This window comes from Lycorma delicatula, chromosome 6 (genome assembly GCF_047948215.1).
Source record: "Lycorma delicatula isolate Av1 chromosome 6, ASM4794821v1, whole genome shotgun sequence".
NCBI lineage: Eukaryota > Metazoa > Arthropoda > Insecta > Hemiptera > Fulgoridae > Lycorma > Lycorma delicatula.
Genome location: NC_134460.1, coordinates 81298509 through 81315916, shown reverse-complemented (window position 1 = coordinate 81315916; position 17408 = coordinate 81298509). Strand labels below are relative to the sequence as shown.

At 31.9% G+C, this 17408-nt stretch overlaps 1 protein-coding gene across 2 annotated transcripts in view; it reads right to left on the bottom strand.

Moving 5' to 3' along the window:
* Positions 1–15944: 15944 nt before the first annotated feature.
* Positions 15945–17408, bottom strand: part of U2af38 (U2 small nuclear riboprotein auxiliary factor 38) — a 37916-nt gene continuing 36452 nt past the window's right edge. For both annotated transcript variants that reach the window (XM_075367949.1, XM_075367948.1), the window contains exon 9: positions 15945–16108. The gene's annotated coding sequence lies outside the window, so the exon portion shown is untranslated. The remainder of the gene's footprint in view (positions 16109–17408) is intronic.

The following is a 17408-nucleotide window of genomic DNA, read 5'->3' as shown; positions in this document are numbered from 1 at the left end:
ACGACTAGCACTAGATAGGGAATCTTGAAGAGCTGCATCAATACCGATCAAATGACTAAATAAAAAAAAAAATAATATTGCATGCTTAAAAAATGTAATATTAATGAAATAAAATATAAATGATGTTTCCTAATCAAAGCATTACCTTTGATATTTTTTAATAATGAACTAAGGGATTTTAATTTCAGTAATTAAATCATGTCATACTGAATAAATTATTTAATCATACTGATTAAATAATATATTTAATTAAAAGTAAATGCAAGTCAGTTTATTAATTATTTAAGATAAAAGTTGACAGTAGGCATGAATATTTATAACTATTTTGCATTAAACTCAAAGCAACATAAAGATAATTTATTAAAATAAGATAATAAATTAAAAATTATGATACGTGATACCTAAACAAAGGATATTGGCCAGCATATATAAATACAGTTGCACATGTAATACCTTAAACTCATGTAAGTCAATAACAATTACTAAGTTATTAATTACTGTAGAATTATGCTGCATACAAAATGCTTGCTAGTTCTACTCTCTACACTGGCTGTAACAATAGTGAGATCCTATCCACTTCAACCTTCACAAATAAATTTGTAAGTAATTATTTTTACTGCTATATTGTAGATTCTATGCCAGTCTTTTGCGATACCCATAGTTACTGCAGCATGATACTAATATATAAGTAAATAATGTAAACCAAAAACAAAACACATCTTCCTAGCATTGTGATATTCACAATATTTAAAGTTTTAATTAAATTATAAAAAAGCCTACTTAATATAATTATCTATTTGAAATACTAACTGGTGTACTGCATACCTAATTAAAAAATATTGATATGATATTAACTTAAATATGTGTGTTTCAAAAGAAATAGAAGAATGGCAAACAACGTAAAACAATAGACATTGATAAAAGCTGGTTCATAACAGAACATCATTGAAATAGTACCTAGAGTTATTAAATATTTTTAAAAAAATCATGTTCTGAACACTAAATCTTCAAAAGGATTTTCAGACGTAATTAGTAACATCTTCAGTAGAATTGCCTAGACAGTAGTATTACAGAATTAGAGGTAATCTATGTTTACCAGTAATGTATATAAGTTTAAATTGTTTTTACATATAAATATTGCATTAACTTCTAGTCATTTAACACTAAATTTTTGTGGAAGTAGAAAATAATCATTTTACAAATCTTACATCTGGAAAGACAGAAAGTAAATTTTGTATAAAAAGCATGATTCTATAGCTTTATGTAAAAAATTAATAATTATTATCACGGGAGAAACAAAATGAATAAAAATATTACATTAAAACGTACATTTAACATTGATTGTGGCAATTCACAAATGCTTTTACACTAAATCTTAAATTCCAGTACAAATAGATTGTTTATAAGTTCAGTTTTCTTCAATTTCAATGTAAAAAATTAAATTGCTTATGTAATTTTAATTCATGTTACAGTTTGTTAAGACTACTAAATCCAGCATTTCTGGAATCATTATTAACATATAATGGCCAGACATCTGGCCCCTATAATTTTCAAGATTTCAGATATCAACATAATTCTTCTCCAGAGTAAGTAAAATATCTTAAATGAAAAATATTATACACCATTTAAAGTATGAATATATATAATTGTTCAGTCATGAAATTTCATCATTAAGAAATTTATAGTTTTAACAAATACAACTAGCAATGAATCATTATTTTTAGAACCAGGTCAATATAACTCTAAATTGTTCTGCTATTTAAGCTTAGTAATTTACAGTAACGTAGTCCCATACAAAATATGTTTTGATTGCACAGTATAAATAAAATAACACTCACATGAGGATTCCTGGAAAATAAGGGATGGAAATGTTGGATGAACCACCAATAACCAAAGCCATATTTAATTAAATAAATTCCATGAATTAAAAGTGAATCAATATTGAATGCAATTTCAATTTAAGATGTTCATATTTATCAGTGATCTGATAAATAATAATTTAATAATGTTAAATAATAATTTTCTAATGTTGCTTAAAATGCAAAACAACAAAAAAACATCATTTGCATTTGTTACGTGCCATAATTCTTAGTATTTATATGATTTTTAAAAAAGAAACGTGTTAAAATTAAATTATTATGTTTTAATCTTTTTATGTATTGTAATTTATGAAAAACTCCAAATCATAAAATTCTTTTCTTCATCAACATTTGCAATAAAACCTATTAAAATTATTTTAATGTACAGCCTTGTGATACAGATGTAATAACACTGAATGGGAGTGCAAGCATATCAAAAAGAAAATATAATTTAAAAAATTTATTAATTTACTGAAAGGAAACCAAAACAAAATATAATCTGACATAATAAATAATAAAATACACATTTTTACTGATATAATACACTTTTAAATAGGGTTGCATCAGTACTGCACAACGTATTTAATAATTGATTTATCAATACTAAATTAAAAACAAGTTTAATAGTAATTAGTGACTCCCTTATGCCTCTCTTCAAAATTTTCAAAGAAAGGTTTAATATTAAAAATAGACAGTTAGTTCTTTTTCAATATTTAGCCGAGATCTATATTTTGTCTTCAAGGCAACCACCGCAGAAAATCCGGTTTCGCAAAGGTAGAATGTTGAAAATGGCAGTAGTCATGAAATGCTCTTGTTTTCATTGCAGAAAACTTATCATCCATCACTGCCCAAAATTCAAAAACTGATTACTAAATTGTCTTTTGATTTTGCCACTTGCAGTGAAGTCTGTGAAGATTTCTTCTCTGGCAGTAGAGAGCCCTTCAGGAATATTTTGAAATGGATCCCTAACCCACTCAACTTGCCACCAAGTTGTCATCAGTAAGAAAATACTTTTTAAAGTTCTTTGCCAGCATGGCTAAATGATTTTCAATAATTACAAAAACAACTTTCACATGTTGTTTTTCAGCCTTGTACATTTTAATACATTCATCCACATTTGCAAATATTTCTAGGTTTTTTGCTTTAACGTTCTCCAACGATTTATCAATACTAAATTAAAAACAAGTTTAATAGTAATTAGTGACTCCCTTGGGCCTCTCTTGTTCAAGGGACCTCTATCAAATACTGCTGCTCGTCTATTTGACGAGCAACAGTATCATTTGATAGAAGTATGGACTGCAATTGTTTGGCAAAATTATGTCTAAACATAGCTTCTACAATTTCAATTGCAGCTGGCAAAATAAGCTCTTCACCAATGGTTTGTCTTTTTTTACATCTTACTATTCTATGTGAAACTTTGTTAGAAGTAAGTAAAGCTTTTTCATTCAGATAGTTTTTTAAAAATGATATTTGCTTTTCATATGATTTTAATTTAATTTGTAGAATTCTCAGGGGTTTGTTAACATGCTCATAAAGTGTTTCCAAATGTCGTTTATGAAGTTGCATGCTGTCTGCTGCCAAAAGTTTTGAGAAAATGACACACAGGGGCCTTTTCTTCTTCATTTACTTCAGTACTGGTAAACCAAAAATCTAATAATTTTTGAGAATATATTCTTGATTTTATTTTCAAAACCACGCTCATCTGTACACTTGATGCTTCACTATCGTCAAATGACCACTTACACTCACTTAAAAATTTATCCATGATTCTGTATAAACCTACTCCCATGAATATTTAATACTGTGAATTGCAATTAGCATAGAAATTGCAACACACACATTCACGATAGATTTGAGAGTGATAGAAGGATTGGCTCGGCTGAGACTAACTGGAATTGAATGAGGTGCAACATTTACAAATGTTTCGCAGATGTACCAGAATGTTTGAGACAAACTAGAACTTCACACGAAGCCATGAGATGACCAATACAGTGGACATAAGACAAAGAGATATAAAGACATCGATTCTGGTTTTGTCAATGCAGTGGATCGCTGTTGCCAAATAACAATAAATTCACTAATTCTTGGTAATTTGTAAGGCTTGTAATTAAAGTTGAAATGTAGATTTAGCGTCAAAATACTTATAATACATTATTTTTATTTATATAAAAATAATGTTCCTTTTTATGGTCATAAAATGTCTGAAATAGTTATTTTATTGAATATTTAATATTAGTAATATCATACTAAAATCTGATATTGTTATTAGTAACAATAACAAAATTATCATTTAAACAAATAAATAGACAAAAGATTTTTAAGTTAGAAATAAATTATCAGTAGAGAAGATATACTATCTTTTCTACTGAACTAACAGCACTGCCAACACAAATTCCCAGGTAGAACTGCTGTACATATACATACTTTCATTTAATAAACATTTAAAATTAATAATAAATTTGAATCATTTATCATAAAATATTTTACAGCAATATTTACTCTTTAAATAGTAAATTATTCAAGTATAAGTACATAGACAAGATAAAAATAGCTGTAATTCACTTTATTCTTATTAATTATAAATTAAACTACAGAGTTATGTAAATTACTAAGAATTTAATATTCTGTCTAAATTTAATAATCTTATCAAATATTTAATAATTTAATATTTAAAATTTAATACTCTGTTTTTACTCATAATGTACACTTCATTGAAATAAATTCTCATCTAATTGGACTGTTATACTAGAAGTAACAATCAATATTGAATATATAATAGACGATAGAGAATTCTGCATACATAAGGACTAGAATTTCTGATTGTTTATAGAGGGCTAAGATTACTTATTGTTATTAAAAGTAAGTTGTTTCCAATAATCACCATTAGAAAATGAAATGCCATCACTTATAATAGTCCTACTACTTTGCAAAATTATAACTATTTTATGACTTTTAGCAACATGAAATGTTATAACTTGGTTACATTTCTGCTTAATGACATGAAATAGATAAGTAAACTAAATTCTAATTGTAATAATTAGGTAGCAATATTGCACAGCTAAGTAATCGTCAGCAATTCATATGATTAAAGATCTAAATGAACAATTTATAGGGAAATCCTACTTAATACATAATTAATTGATGAGTTTCTATGCCAAAAAATATTCTTGATAAATAACACTAATCAGGTTGTAAAACCCAGCTAAAATGACAGTAACCATACAAGTACATAAATCATACAGAGTTATATGATTCTTTTTAATGTGTTCAGATGTTTGAGCACAAGTAACTCGTTACATGAAAGACTGATCTTCATTAATGTGTCTTCATAGTAAACTTAATACATCTTGTACTTCTTTTACATTTCTACCCTTTGTTTTCAGACAGACCTGAAGAAATGTCACTCATTCTTTCTGTTGTTCATGTTGTCACACACCGTTACCAGGAGCACGCCAGGGTGCTCCTGGTAACAATTATGATCAGGGTTCTCCTGGTGTCCCAGGTAGTAATAGTAATTCTTGGAATTACTTAAATGGATATAGTACAGGAAGAGGGGGAGGAAGAGGTGGTAACAGTGGTGGTGGTGGTGGTGGTGGTGGTTGCGGCGGCGGTGGCGGCGAGTGGCATTGGTAGTGGATCAGATGATGGCTAATGCATGAGGTTCTACAGAGTAAGTTATAAAATAAAGTAAGTTAAATTATTATTGAAATTAACATTATATATTCATTATATTCTTAGAAGATAGGAATAGGTTAAAAATGGAAATAGAAAGATTCATAATAATGATAGAATACAAAAGATTTAAAAACCAAAACTGAATATACACTTTAGAATCGTTTGTAATGTAGAAATCATTAATTAGATGATTAGAGAAAAGACAAAAATACAAACACAAACAAATCTGAGAACTCTGTTGTCTATTACAAAATAAAATTAATAGCTAAACAGAAAAAAAAGAAAATATTTTTAAGAACATATCAAAATGGTTTAAAAAAATAATAATAGTTATAAGAAGGTCAAGTTTTGCATAAATATAGAAAACCAGCATATTAGGGAACTTAACCAAAATAGTATTAGGGTGAATCCACTGTCACATGCGTGACATTTTCACAAGGATTTGCTCTCTTTAGAATTAAAAAACATTACTTAACAATATTCCCAACTTTGAAGAACATCAGATGTCGATAGTATAAATATAGCAGTATACGAGGTGCTACCCAAAGGTTCGGGGAATTTGAATTTCGCGCGCGAACCATTGCTGGTACGACCTGCTGCCGCTAGATGTGGCTAACAGTACTCTGTGAATCAGTGTTCCAACAGATGTGATTGTGAGAGGCTGCATTGATGACTTTCGTGCGGTTGTGTTTTACTGCTTCGCCGAAGTTCTAAATGGCAGATTATAAAGAGCAAAGAATGCATCAAATTTTGCTTCATGCCTAAAAAAATTGGTGCAGAAACGCATCGCATGCTTGTGGAAGCATTTGGTGACAATGCTATGAGTAAAAGTAAAACTTTTTTGTGGTACAAAGGGATTCAAAGATGGACGAACGACAGACGATGACGATGATCGTTCAGGAAGACCATCAACAAGCGCAACACCGGAAAACATCGCGAAAGTGCGAGAGGCTATTGTTGCAGATCGTAGACAAACAATCCATGATGTTTGTGCAATCGTACAAATGTCATATGGGTCCGCGCAACGCATCTTGTCACACAATTTGAACATGAGACGCATTGCTGCAAAATTCGTACAGAGACTGTTGAACAGCGGCCAGAAACAAAATCGCTTAGCTGTCTGTAGTGAATTGAAAAATTCAGCAATTGATGACCCTAACTTCATCTCCAATATCATAACCGGTGATGGGACATGGATATACGGGTATGACCCTGAAAGTTCACCGCGGTCAAAAAAAGCACGCCAAGTTCGCAGCAACGTGAAGTCCATGATGATTGTTTTTTTCGACATCAAAGGCATTATCCATAAGGAATTTGTTACTCTTGGTCAAACTGTCAATGGGATTTTCTATTGTGAACTTTTGAAGCGGTCACGTGAAAGCATTAGGCGCAAACGTTCAGTTGTGGGGTAGCAGCTGGGTTCTGCACCATGACAACGCGCCCGCGCACACATCGCTAGCCGTTTGGAATTTCCAGGCTTCCAAAAAGACGGTAGTGATTGCCCACCCGCCCTATTTGCCTGACCTTGCCCCGTGCGACTTTTTTTCTTTCTGAAAATAAAATTTCAATTGAGAGGCCGTCGTTTTAACACAATTGAGCAGATTCAGGAAGAAACCCAGAACGTGCTCTTAACACTTACACCTGCAGACTTCCAGGGTTGCATGGAATCATGGGAAAAACGCTGGGATCAATGCCCAAGGGGATTACTTTGAAGGAGACAGTGAAATTATAAGTTATGGTAAGCTATTTTATTTTTAGGTAAATTTCCAAAACTTTTGGGTAGCACCTTGTATATATATATATATACACACACACTCACTTTTTAAATTTGTCCTTATTTAATTTGATAGACTTTAATCTGATAACTGGTAATAATGTGAAAAATCATTCTATAGTGATTATGTTCCATGGCAAGAATACTAACTAACTGTCGCTTTTTGTAAATAAAAGAGGTTCTTTTCTGGCCGGGTGTGACGCTGTCTAATTTTTAACAACAATGTTTGTTATTTTCAGGAGTTAATGAGTTATTTATTAATATGTTTCATTAAATCAATAAAAACCACTAATTAGATGTAATTATAGTTATTTTTAGGAAATATAACATAGATCTAGTATAAAAATTACAGAAACATCAATCCACACTATACTGTGACAAATCCATTCAGAATGTTATGGTGGAAGCAGCCCTTAATGTGCCACCTGCTAATGATAACTCAGGTAGCTTCATAACAATATAACTTGCAGACACAAGACTGCTGTCCTGTTGTGAAAAGAAGAAAATTCAAGAATCTCTTTTCTTGTGTAAGAAATTTATTTGATAATCATTAGTTTATTTACCCTCAATTTGGCCAACAAAGTATATTCTTTGACCTCTTACCCGCAGATTCAACCAGACCAAAGTCATTGAGTTCTAATTTGTATGTCAAGTGCATTAGACTCTCCATCATATGAGCTTTCATTAGAATACAGTTTTGGCTCAAATCATTACAACAATAAAACTGTATTACAGTTTGTCGAGTTGTTTCATTCAGGGAAGTCTGTCTTTGTTGAGCACTTTTCTCCTCAAAAAGATCTTTTTTGACTTCAGGTGAATCACATAAAAGCTTTCTTATTACTGCTAACTTTTTCCCAGGACTGTGTGGTGATGGCCATATAACTTTTTCTACAGCCTTGCCTACAGACTGTGGATATCAATATGAATCTGCTTTTGGTGCTTCATTTCTATGCTTTTCTTCTTAAGGTTTTTTAATGTTTTTCACAGCATTTAAAATTTTTAACTTAATTTTTGAAGAAGCATTTGACTAATATGTTTCACTTGTTTTTTTTTTAGACAGTCATCAATACAAAATGTCTACTGATTTAGACCTGTCACTGAGATAACTCAATAATAATGTAAAATTAAAATACCATAAAATAAACAATAAAGTTGAATATAATATGTATTTGAGTACTTTTTCCTTATACCTTTATATTTTGCATATGTAATCAATGTTCAAATATAGAAACTGTAAATTACTTTGAATAAATAAAACAGTAACAAATATATGAGAAATTGCCGGTAATAAAAAAAAATTTTAATAAAATACAACCAAATAACCACTTTTACAAAATAGTAACAGACCGATAGTTCTTATTTCTTCTCTAATCTATTTTTTTAAATTATTTTTTAAATTGAACTCTCAAGGCCCTTCTGTTTGAAAAAAATAAAAATTTCACAAGAAACATTTAACAGATACCAATTTCCACAGAACTCTTTGTTAATTAATGATGGGTGCTTTCTCAATGGATGTCCTTAACATTTATTACTGGCTAATGACCATTATAGTCATTGGCATTAAATATAAAGTTTAAAATTACTTTTTTTATACTGAGAAAAACATTTTTTATCACCTGAAAAAAGTTTAATATTTTATAAACTACATAATTTTCCAAACCATTAGTGTCAATAAAACAATGTTGAGGGAACATAATACTAACATTAAATATATTTCACAATTTTAAATTATAATTCAGTAGACCCAAAAAAAATATAAATGAATATGTTTACTTTATATTATTTTCTAAGCACAAAGTAAATTGGGATAAAAAAATAAATTATGTGTAAAATTCATTGCCAATACAGAATATAAGTTAAAAATAAACAAGGATAATATAAATTGAATGAAATGTGGTAAAAGAAGAAAATTTTGCGTTAGGCAATGTTCATGGAGAAAAACGTCATTTAAATAAATGGGGTTTGAAACCTATTTTCTAGAATGTTTAAGAGAGAAGCTTGCAAATGTTCTAATAAGATCACTGGTAAGAGTAGAAATAAATATTTTTAGCCATGATCTGTTTTAACTTTCTCAAAGAAACTCTTTTTAGAGGTTCAATGTTTTAGCTTTGCTGGTGAAGGAGAAGTCAGGCAGATACTGCCGATTCCTGGATATCATGACAAACATCCACCATCAACCAACGTTCAGACATATAAGTAGCACTATAAATTATTGGATGTGACATTATTATTCAGTTCTATTAACTGCTTCCATTGTTACCTAGGAGTAACCCCAGAGATTAATGATTTCAGAGATCGAACTAACAACATGCAGGACGGATGAACTCACATTTATACATTTAATACATACTAAATAAGTCTTTATACGTTTGACCAACGAAGGGTCAAATGCATATGTCATAAGGGTTATTATATATGACAAGGTGCTCTGACACTTCTAACTATGATTTACTTCTTGTAACTGTCACGAATATGGTTAATCAGAATAATGTCACAAGTGTTTTCAAGAGAAACATTACATGTGTCTCACCCAGTTTTCAACTTAAGATGAATATTTACAGATTTCAATTTTAATTATGATAACACCTACAAGAAGTTTTACTTATTGGATGGTGGACATTAACTTGTCAAACATATGAGATGAGGATGTATCCTCATCTTTTCCATTAACTATTTTGATTTATTGTAAATGGAAGAAAAAATGAAAGAACTGTTGAAAAATTTTGGTAACTGGTATATTCCAGTGATAAAAAGTATATTAATTCTTAGACAAAGATAATTTAATTGAAATTGTGAATGAACTGGAAGTAGTAATAATACATACAGATTCATTGCTTAGAGAGAAATTTAAATTGAAAATAAACAAAGATAATATAAATTTAATGAAATATGATAGAAAGAAGTACAAGAAAAGTTACAATTATGTTATTTTGGTCGTACAATAGCACGGAATAGGCAATGAAAGATACATCTAAACTATGTAAGCTTAGCCCTTGAGAACTCTTATTCAGAAAAGAGATTTAACGAAGTAATATCTTAATTTTAATTCTTATATTAATATTACTTTCTAACATATTATATTTTATTATATACTGTATAGTTTTTTCATTGTAATACAGCTTTGATATTATTATCTAATGTACATTATTTAATTTTTATTGTACTGAACAGCTGTGAAAGTATCTCTTTCTTACATATTGTCAAATTAGAACCGCCTTGGTGCCATAACTTGGTAAGGTGTATTTATTGTATATTAATCTTACTGGTTCATATTTCATGGTAAATAAAATGCACTGTTCAGTTATATTAAAGGAGTATATTTTCATAAGTTATAATGGTCAAAATATATTAACATATTTAAGATTTAATTTAATGTCTATGTTACGTTGTTAAAGAATATGTGTAATTTATTGTATGGACATGTTAACTGTATGAAGTGAAAATTTTGACTGAACAATAATAGAATTGTAACACACACAAATGAGCCTTCGAATGACAGTCAGAGACTGCCAGAATCTAGTGCGGAGGAATCTCTGCCAGAATCTACTTAATACAGGGGTTAAGACTGTATAATAATTTGTCTGCACCCTTGAGAAACATAAACTTCGTCTTCGGCACAGAATCCTTAAATTTTGAATACCCATCCAGCCCTCTGCTGTTGACACAGCTGCCTGCACTCGGCAGTGACCCCGTCCCGGAATGTCAGTCCAAAAAATCCGTCGAATACCAGGTTCAACAGCAAGGGAACAGAAGCCTGCGGGCTTCCCCCTGTTGATTGGTTTTTCAACAACTTGGTGCGCATCCTTAGAGCTGTACAATCCAACAAATAGTCATGTACTACGGGCTGCAGGGCTACAGCAACATTGCGGCATTCCAACTAACAGAGGACAGAACACAAAGAAGGAAATGCTGCCACCTCTATGTCAATAAAAATTTCCAAAACATATTTACAGTCAGCACTTTTCACATCGGCAAGAGCATTTAAGATGCAATCCTCAGTGCCAACCCCTTTCATGAAGCCATACTGGCCTTGAATTAGAAATGAGTTCATATCGATGATTTTCCAGAGCCATTCCACAACCAGCCTATCAACAACTTGCCGATTACTGGCAAGAAGCTACTGGGTCAATAACTGCTGACCTCACTTGGATCCTTTCCTGATTTTAGGAGCACCCTCACCAAAGCCACCTTAACAAGTCGGAAAGCAATCCCAGTTTAGGCACCCAAGAACAGTCTGCCAAGCGGCTCTCTTATGAGAGGCAGCAGATAGAAAATATCCGGGTCAAGTTGGTCAATCCCGGTGCCTTTCACAATGCCATTCGAGAAACCAGTCGGTCTATATCTACAAGTTCCACAGCCCACATGCCAGGGAATGTTGTCTCGCCCATCCTCACGCCGACTTCTGCTTCACACTCCAGAGCATCTGGAAACAGAGTATCCAGGCTTAGTAAGTCGCCACAGATGTTAGAGTGTGGTCACAAATGCAGGTTTGGTGGTACCTGCATTGAACACTGGAGAGCATGTGCAATGGACACGCCCGTGCTTGTGATATTTCACTGCATCCGATAGGAGGAGTAAACAGCTCTGCTGTACCATCACCAAGCCACTTGACAAGGGATGCATTGTGGAGCAGATACTCCTTTCAAGAGTCTGGTTGGAATGCTGTATCTAGCATGTGTTACAACATTCTAAAAATGAAGATGGTTGAAGAAGACCGGCATGGTATTATTTCTTTATGAGGAGGATTCGCCGAACCGCTTGACAGGGTCGTCTCTGTGAAAGATGCTGTCGGAGCTTCACTGAACTCAGACAGAAGACAAGCACGACGTGAATCAGTGTGTATGCGTGTATGGGTGTGCAAATGTGAGTGGAGCAATGTGCAAGTGGTCATTATTCTTTCAGGAAACAAGCTTTTAAACCTATACTAAGCTACATGAAGCTATGGCCTACTTAAGTTCTACCTTCGTAATGGAAGATAGGCTTGTTCAAATCTAGCTGCTAAGGCATCTATGCTCTTTAGTCTTGTATTGTGTTGCCTGGTCGCCGGGGTTGGAGATCATTGTGGTTTCCCTTCTGTGCCACTTGGCTTCCCTTCTCCTCACTGCTGGTGATAGGGCGGCATGTTCCGATTGATACCGAAAGGTTGGTATCGGGCATGTCAGACAGGGATGGGTCCCCATTAAAGCCCATCATGGCTAAGAACAGGGGTGGTGTGGAGACTAGAAGCGTCACAAGGCGAGTGTCTTCCCCTACAGGGTTGGGATGACAGGAGAGGTGTGTTAGTTGGTCCTGGCTTGATCGACCCGAGTCGGTTTAGCTGTAACCAGATTTAAGGCACATATGGGCTGTAGTTCAAAGATTGGATGAACAAACATCACCGTCGGCGGGATGGCAACTGCACTGCCGAGGTCATTGATCCCATGCAGCCGTGAGCTGTAGCAGCATCTCGACAGTGGTAGAAAGCAAGTATATGTAACACAGGACTCTGCGATGGAGCTGAATGAGAGTAGAAGGTCTGGTCGCCTCTCCCTTATAGACCAGACTGAAGTGCGTAAATTAACCTAAGTCTGAGGTATGATCGAACCCACCGGGTTGGTCTAGTGGTGAACGCGTCTTCTTCCCAAATCAGCTGATTTGGAAGTCGAGAGTTCCAGTGTTCAAGTCCTAGTAAAGTGTGTTATTTTTACACGGATTTGAATACTAGATTGCGGATATCGGTGTTCTTTGGTGGTTGGGTTTCAATTAATCACACATCTCAAGAATGGTTAAACTGAGACTGTACAAGACTACAATTCATTTATACTCATACATAGTATCCTCATTCATCCTCTGAAGTATTATCTGAAAGGTAATTACAGGAGGCTAAACAGGAAAAAAAAGAGATATGAACTAAGTTTGTAGTCACTATGGGGAACTAGGACAAAATTTTGTTAGTATTTTTGGTGGTATGCTATTTTTAAATTTGCCTCAAAACTATGAGACATTTATAATAAAGTAGCTCACTAAAAGTAGAACTAGACCCGGGGTTCGTGCTTCCGCGAACTCTGTTAGTTAGTTCAGAGGGCAATGATGTAGGACATTCAAGATATCCGGACAAAGCCGAATATGAAGCTGGTAAAGCGACAATTGAGGACACACCTCACAACAGATGACCAGTTTCTGTGACTGACAAGAAACATCGAAAGGAGGTAGATGATTTGCTTCAAAGTAACCAGTGAATCAATTACCCAGCATGCATTGCTATTCAGTTAGACATATCTAAAGAATGAGCAGGCCATATTATCGAGCCATTGGGTTACTGTAAAATCTGTGTACGATGGGTACCGCACAAATTCTCTGATGGCTCTCCACACGCTGAAATTTGAGCCTGTTTCGCATCTGCCATACTTGCCGGATTTGGCCCCGTGCGACTTCCACTTCTTCCCTCATCGCAAGAGGAATTGCAAAGGTAATCATTACACCACCGATGATGAGGTGAAGAAAGCTGTGGCCACTTGGATCCAAGAAAGACAACCAGTTCAGTGACCGAATACAAAAACTTGTAACAAATTGCGAAAAGTGTATCGGTGTAAACAGAAAATATTGAAAAATAAATACTGCATTATGTAGCTTATATGTGTAGCATGGGAATCTATTATTTTTTTATTTCATTCCCATGCTACACATATATGTGCAAAATTTATCAGCCGAGTCTCGTAATAAAAGAATGAAACTAAGTCTCATAAACAGTACACAACATAGAATTCAAGTAAAATATCTTTTAAAAAGCATGATCCTCCTACTTAAAACTGACTGTAAATAACTCCTCAGTAAAAAAAACTTAGATATACGTAAATTCAGAGTTAGTTTTAACATTTGTCAAAACTACCTATGAATCATTAAGAATATACATACACAGCGTAATCATTCATTTTTAGAACAAATGCAAAATAAAAGCCTCTAATTTCCTTCTGTATTTTATGTTTCTACACAAAATACAATCATAAACATTTTTTTAGACTGCACATATAAAATAACCGTCCCAGGTGTTGCAGCCAAGGAAAAAAAGGCAAGAATTATGGAAAAAATGCCAATAGCCAGTGCCACATTTAATAATCTTGTTCCTGCATATTATTGAGGTGAAAAAATATTTAATACACCATTAAAAAAAGAACAGAGTTAAAATTATATTATTATTGGATTTTACCAAGATACAGAGATATACCTAAAATTATTTCAGTATACGTTAATAATTAGATTTTGGACTCCATAGAAACTTAAAATTTGACAATAATTTATAACCTGTGTATTGAAATTCGTCAGAGGAGTATGTAGTCGGTATTACTCACGAAAGTTCTGAAAGCGTTAACATGTAGATATGACAGTATTCTACCTGGGGTCTGTGAAGTAGTGCTGACACTGTTAATACTAAAGTGAAGGGTTTCCTACCTATGACAATACGATATATTGTCAGTCTTCAGTCACCAGTTTACCAATTCATCCCCAACCTGAATATCAACTAAACTTTTTAAACTTTGACTATTTATAACATAAGACACAAAATAACTAATGACTATAGTGCTAACAAATTTCTTCTAATGCAAAAGTGCAATAAACTAAGAAATTAATATTTATATGAACCTGCACAATATTTCATCAGAAAATAAAACACATAATTACGTAGCAGCAGCTATGTAATTATGTTTTTCCCTGAAAACAACATGTTTTATAAATTAGGCGACTTTTATCATCATGGGATGACAATTCATTTATATTCAATAAGATTTTATAAATTCCTTCTCTTATAAACTTCCAAGACATTTTAAGGATGTACAAAATAAAAATAAAAATAGTGTTGAGTTTACTAATTACTACTATACATTTCAGCGGAAACCACAATTTACATCAATTCAATTTAAAAAATTGAATTGAAATTAAAGCAGCTTATGTACTACACTTCATGAGTTTTACTATGTTACAACTACTAAGTCAGCAATTCCAAACAGTATAAACCACTTGTGTTAAAGCAGGATAATGCTTGCATAACAGTGAAATAAAAACTCTAATACGAATGACAGTGATGCTGAAATTAAACAAAAATAAAATCAGTTCATTAAAATAAATAAATTAATCAATGACCTGGTTAAAAAATTATAAACTCCAGACAGACAAATGAAATTGGCTGAAAAATATTATTTAAAAAAATTATTACTGTTACTGTAAGATGTAATGGATTTATAACAGCACAATATAAAAACTGAGTAACTGGTAATTAAACATTTGTTTTTTTTTTTTGCCAAATCACAAACCTTTGTTCCACTTGCAACTTACACTTGAGGGTAATAAAAGAAATTAAAACAAAAATAAAATCAGCTGAAATTAAACAAAAATAAAATCAGTTCAATAAAATTAATAAATTAATCAATGACCTGGTTAAAAAATTATAAACTCCAGACAGACAAATGAACTTGGCTGAAAAATATTTCTTAAAAAAATTATTACTGTTACTGTAAGATGTAATGGATTAACAGCACACTATAAAAATTGAATAACTGGTAATTAAAGATTTGTTTTGTTTTTTTTTTTTTGCCAAATCACAAATCATTTGTACGACTTGCAACTTACACTTGGGGGTAATAAATAACACAAAACATACATACACACGCACACAGAAAAAACTATTTATTCTTATAAAATATTACAATGAATCTGCAATGTGAAGCAGTATATCTAAAATTAAGATGGTTTCAAATAATTCAATAAGTATAAAATAAAAAAAATCATGATACTTTTGCTGGAAATCTCTTCACCAAACACATACCTGTAACAGAAAACAGAATTCAAAGTAACATGCATTACATGCATGTAAAACATTTCAATACAATTATAAATACACCTGTAAAACATTTCAATACATTTATAAATACAACTATTTCATCTTTTCTAAATGAATAATAACACTTACTCATTAATAACATTAATTTAACTGAAAATTAATTACTATGATTAAAAAAAATTAACAATCATAATTATACGACAATTATTTTATATATTTACTCACAATTACAGGGTGACACTCAATTACAACTGCCTTTCGTTTTTTATAAAGATGAAGTTTATAAAATTATTAAAATAACCCTAATTGGGATTCAAACCCAGAACCTTTTTAATGAAAAACAGAGGCTAATTAGTTAACTAATTAATTAATTACTACACTATACTAATTTAAGTAATTACACTAACTAAAAATATATTTAAGTAGCTTTAATTTTCTTCTACAGAATAGAGATGGTTTATATACTACTACACACTATCTATATTTCCTACACAAAAGGATAAATTAATTTGTTTACAATACCTTTTTCAGTGTTTGTAATGGCTCTCACATATGTAATAAATCTTTAGTAAAGGCACTGGAGGTCATCACTGTTTTCTATCAAAGGTTCATTATACATCTGTCTCTGGGGAGAACAATGTTATAAAGACAGGATAGGCTATATTCATAAGGCATATTAAAATTTCCAAGTTTAATGAATTTGGATGTTGAAGAAATTCTACTATTAGTTATTGACTGCCCTATATGAGCACTAAGGAGTAATGTACTGTAATCGCTTACATTACCCAAAAAATTTACTTGTTTATTCATATTCTAATTATAATTATAAAACATTTTATATTTTCTTATGCTTAAGAACAGAAATACATTTTTTATTAGTAAATAAATATCACTGACTTACTGAAATGTTGTCTAATTGTTTACCAGATTGATAATCATACAATAAACTGGTTTTTAGGGTTTAACATAGCATAGAATAGATACATTTATTTGCAACATACTCACTCACACATACACACTCCCACTTGGACACTCGCTCGCTCACTCTTTCACTACCCCCTGCCTCTTTTTTATTGAACATTCTATATGGTTTGTACATTAGTGTGTCCGCAGATTCGTCACATATGTACCCTTTGTTAAATATTTTTTTTTATATTTTGTTAAATATTTTATCAACTTTATAAAAATTAGATTCTATTTTTTCTATTATTCACCTTTCTAAAGATATTTTCCAATTCAATTTCATTTAACACAAATCTGATAAATTCTCTACTTCCAGGACTAG